The sequence below is a fragment of the Apus apus genome, chromosome 27 (genome assembly GCF_020740795.1).
Source record: "Apus apus isolate bApuApu2 chromosome 27, bApuApu2.pri.cur, whole genome shotgun sequence".
In the NCBI taxonomy this organism is placed as follows: Eukaryota; Metazoa; Chordata; class Aves; order Apodiformes; family Apodidae; genus Apus; species Apus apus.
In genome coordinates, this window is record NC_067308.1 from 15,014 (window position 1) to 20,241 (window position 5,228).

General features: G+C 47.3%; 1 non-coding gene across 1 annotated transcript; it reads right to left on the bottom strand.

Annotated features, from left to right (window-relative positions):
• Positions 1 to 4,602: 4,602 nt before the first annotated feature.
• Positions 4,603 to 4,676, bottom strand: TRNAR-UCU (transfer RNA arginine (anticodon UCU)). Its single transcript has one exon. It is a non-coding gene; the product is annotated as a tRNA-Arg (tRNA).
• Positions 4,677 to 5,228: the final 552 nt, after the last annotated feature.

The following is a 5,228-nucleotide window of genomic DNA, read 5'->3' on the forward strand; positions in this document are numbered from 1 at the left end:
GTCTTGTCCCCATTTAACAATACCCTCTAGAGTACAAGTGCAGCCTGCCATTGAACGACATACCCCCAAACTTTAAGCCCTGCAGAGACAAGCCTTACACCTTTGAGGGTCAATCTGCTCCACTGCTGCTGAACACACCCTCCCGTGACGCTTCAATCATCCCTATCAAACACCGTGGAAGGATTGTACACCTATCCTGACCATGGCCACTTGATCCAAGATGACTGTACAACCCTGGCCTCAACAGTCTGGGCACAGCTACGAACATCCCAAAGAATCTTATGGCTCTCCCACCAGCCCGACTCCACAACCCTGGGCAGAGCAGCTCAAAGCCAAACACACACACACAGAGACCAGCATGACAACCCTACAGCGAGAGAAAACTCAGTGAGAAGAATGGCTCCAGGATCAAAGACTGTGAGGCAAGACCACCTACAGGGAGGCAACGCCAAGGCGAGGAGCCTCAAGAGGTGAGTCCAACGTAATGGGCCGTTACAAGAACATATCGTCAAAACTGAGAGGATGGATAGGCAAGAAGCCTGGCTTCAAGACCTCACAACATCAGGATGCAGGGACTGAGTCCCAGTCTGGGGAAATCCATGGCCAGACACGAGAGGCCGATGCCACCAGGAATGACATCACAGAGGATGATCATCAAGAAACTCTTGAGCTGCAAGACTGATCCACACTTCAATCTTCTTACGCAAGAGAAGCTGCTGCTGACCGGCACTATGCTGACCAGTGCAGGCATTCCAGGCCCTAGGGATGGCACCCAAGATGTGTGGCATGCTCTGAGAGCACAAAGAGGACATCAAGACCTGAGGAATGCCTAAGACACCAAAGACAAGGCTAAACACACAGACACACAGGCTGGAGCTGCCGTGCCCAGCGCATGCTGGAGTCATGCCCTCTCCCCTGTGCTAACTTCAAAACTCCTGCCTGCAATTCCCAACCTTGTCCTCTCTGCCCAGTTTCTGGTCCCTCTACATATCTTTCAGTGGGCTGACATTGCAAATCCATCCTTGCCAATAAAAAACCTACAAGCTGACTAGCTTGTTTCTGTAGTCACAGGGTCCATCTTCATCTCCTGCACAAAAACAGTACCAGCAGAAAGCATCACGAGCATCACCACAGACAAGTACTGCAACACCCTACCCCTCTGCAAAAGGTACACAGCCTTCAGCTCACCTGTGTTCTGCAGTCACCTCTTCCACCTTCCCATGGTCTCTTCAGTTCTGCTACAGGCTGTAATGTAAGTGGAGCCCTGACATTTACAATCTACGAAAGACCTGCCGCAAGCTATGAGGGTTCAGGAGATGGCACAGTGTGCTGTGGGCAATCAGGAAAGATAAGCCATCCTGTACCTTGAGAGATGATATGCCCTACATCCCTAATGCTTTCTTGAGAAACGCTAAAACTCCGTATGCAGATGCATACAAGAGGCTCAAACTAACCCATGCTAGACATTATCATCATTGGTCCTGTCCTCAGAGATCTGTGTCACCAACCTACCTAGCATACAGCAAAACTGTTCAAAACCACAAGGTTCCATCTTCAATAAGCTCAGAAGTTCCCGGTAAACATGATGCACCTAGAAGGAAAAAAAAACACACACAAGAAAAAGACCAAAACATTACCATTTTGCCACCCCTAAATACACAATATAAAATTCCTGACCTTCCTAAACCACAGAAGTTTAGTTTCTATAATACACAGCTGACCTTTGGCTGGTCCCGAAGGTCTTACCTCAGACACCTTTGTTTCTCCAATGTCAAAACGCATCTGCTTGAGTATCCTAGATGGCTCAAAAGCCATCAGGAGAGCTCTGACCCCATGTCATGGTTCCTCGTCTCACTCCTGGCTGGCTTGCCAATAATGTCATGGTTTGGGCCCAAGACGACAACAAAGGAACAGCCCCATGGCCACCCACTCAACTCCCCCTCACACACACACACTGGGATGAGGAGGACAAAGCTCATGGGTCAAGACAAAGGACAAGGAGGGTTCTTCACCGATTGAGGTCCTGGACAACACAGACTCAATTTGCGGAAAAAAAAATAGTTAAATTTCATACTAATCAAACACACACAACACAGACAACACAAAGAGCAGAGCTTAACTATGCTATCCCCACCCCTCCCTTCTTCCTGGGCCCAGATTACTTTGTTCCCAGTTTCTCTACCCCCTTCCCCCCCAGCGGCACAGGGGGACAAGGGATGGGGTTTAAGAGTCAATTCGCAGTCTGGTGGTTCCTGCAGCTCCATCCTCCTCAGGAAGAAGGATTCCTTACAGTTCTTCCCTGCTTCCCCATGGGAGAGAGTCTTCCACGAACCTCTCCTTCATGAGTCGTTCCCACAAGGTCCAAAGCAAGCTGCTACAGCGCGGGCTTCCCACAGAGTCACGAGCTGCCTCGGGAAACTGCCAACTCCCCTGGTGCCAGGTTCTTCCAAAGCTGCATAATCAAGGGTCCACTGCCAGCAAATCAGAGTCCACTGGCCAAAAAATCCAAGTCCACTGGCCAAGTCCAACCCTCCTGGCACCTTCAGGGAATGTTTCACCACATTCCTCCATGACTGCAGGTGGACAGCCTGCCATCTCACCATGGGTTGCAGGAAAACTTCTGCTAGATCACCTTCTTCCCCTTCTTCCTCACCAACCACCAGCAGTGCTCTGCTCCTCAGCTGGTTTTGGAGTGGGGGGAGCTTCTCAGCTTCTTACCAGAGCCACTCCTGGGGCACTTTCTCTGCTACCAAAAAACCCACCAAACCAAACCAGTACACCCCACAGAAGCCCATGAACAAACTGAGATCCCTGAGGAGAGGCAGTGGGTAATATACCCCAGGTCCTGCCCACCACCCTTCCCACTATCCCCAGTGAAAGGGGAGGGCCCGATCCCCAGAAGGTATAAAGCCTAGGGTGCAACCATCAGTTTTCCTCATCTTCCTTCAGTTTACAGCACAAGCAGAAAAAGCTGGCCTTCCCTGGAACAGAAGATAGCTGCTATTTCGTTATATCTACGGCATCAACAACTTGACCAGACAGGAACTAAACTTAATTTTTATCAGGCGCAGATAGAAAAAAACTGATCTCATACTAAGCTATATGTGAAAGTAGTTAATTAAATGCAATAACAATATTAGTATCAGAAATGGTGTGCTTTAGTCTCCTATTAAAAAAACAGCCACAGGGTTACAATTCACTTTTAGCAAGACTAGGCATGCTACCAGACTGCTACCAGAATGATGTTCTGGATAGGATCAAATGTCAGAATAGAATCAGACCCTGTAAGAATCCCTTCTCAAAAATATCTCCTGGTGCAAAGTAAAATACTGTAAATTGTCAACTGTTCCATCACCCTGATGTCACCAAGGGGCCAGGGGCTGAATGAAGGCATCCTAAATGGCAAAGAGTAAGGTAAGAGCATCCAATATTGATGTTATCCCACCTTTGGTGCCCAAGCTTACCTCTTTGGTGCCCTTTGGCAGGCAGCTCATTGTTCTGCATCTGAAAAAACCCAATCAAACCACATAAAGCAAGTCACCAGGATGCTGACTGATAGCTTGACAAGACCCAAGGTCTGTCTACTTTTTGCATATGCTCTCCAGTTCTCCAATGCTGAGCAACACTCAAAGCTCAGAGGAAACAAGTCATGGTAGTTCCTACAATGACCCAGAGTTGAATGGAACTGGCTGATCCAAGGACATCCAATGTTGATTCACAAGCTTCACTGCTCCAAGCAGCATACCTGGCTCTCCAGCACTGCGTTTACATCAGACGTCTCCAACAAGCCACCCCAAGAACTTTCCCCTGAAGGGTATATGAAGCATCCAGGTCGAGCACTTCAACCTTCCAACCTTCAGCACTTCTCCACCTAACAGCTGCAGCAGCACAGAAATGCCTTACAGTAGCCCCCACTGAAACCCATTTACCTACCAATCACAAAAGCTGCATTCACCTGAAGCTCTCCTCTTTGTTTTCTCACTACTGATAGCAATGAGATCACAGAGGAAGTAACAAACTAATAACTTACAGCATCTGTGAAAGAGAAGAGTCAGTTTGCTACTTAGGAAGATGAACCCCCCAAGGGATGTGGATGTGATTGCCAGCAAACATGCATCTTCTAAGTAAAAACATGAAAAATAAAAGTATTTGCAAAGAATTTAGATAAGGTGGAAATTCAGATTATAGACCTTTTTTTTTTTGCCACACATCTGTTTAAAAAAAAAAAATAAAAATCATTATCTATCACAGGAAATAGCAGAAGGCTCTAAACCACTGCCTAACCACCTGACTTCTACTGAAAAGCACAGTACTTTTCTTAAGAAGGTGACAGTGACGGGATCCGTGAGCAATATTGGGGAAAACAAGCAGGGTTAACACACCTAGCTATTCAGGAGATACCAAATGGACTGAGGAAAAGGGAATATGATGAAAGAGACGCCTTAGAACAGCAGAAGAGTTATGTGCATCAGCTGCGGAGGAGGGTGTGTCACAAAAAGTCATTCTCTTCCCATCTGAAGGCCTCGGCAGCGTTATAAATATGACAGTCTGGGACCTACAAAGGATCACACATTAAAAGAAAACAGACACCTGCCTGGAGATCATCTCTGCCGGGACTCGAACCCGGAACCTCTGGATTAGAAGTCCAGCGCGCTCGTCCATTGCGCCACAGAGACCTCACCATGACTACAGCATCAGCACCAGAACTGAAAAATCCCACATCTCCTGCATAGCTAGAGGGGTCTCAACACCCCATTCACAGCATGGCACTGAGACAGTGTGAAAACCCAATGTCCAGGCAGAGCTCCCTTGCAAATCAACATCTTTAGGCACACTCTTCTTCTACGGGGACAGGCAATCATTCCAGTTATGCTCTATATCTCGCTCAGCAGCAGGGATGCAGCAAAAACCTGGATGCAGGCTTGTATCTGCATCTCTGGCAACCTTTCTGCAGCATCTCTAGCTCGACTGTGGACAGAGCTAAATCCTAGAATAGAGTTAATTGCTGAACCTCCCTCAGCATCATCACAACATCCTCAATGCAGACGCCAAGAGAGATGAAGATGAAAGAGGATTTAGCTTACAACACTGAACACTGACAATGACGAAGAAAGCTCTGTTGTGATGGAAAATGCAGCAACCTGTGGTTTGAGCAGAGAAATAAAAGAAAAATCAGCTATGGCATTTTTACACAATCAAGTGTTTTATGTTTCTATAAGTGTATCTTC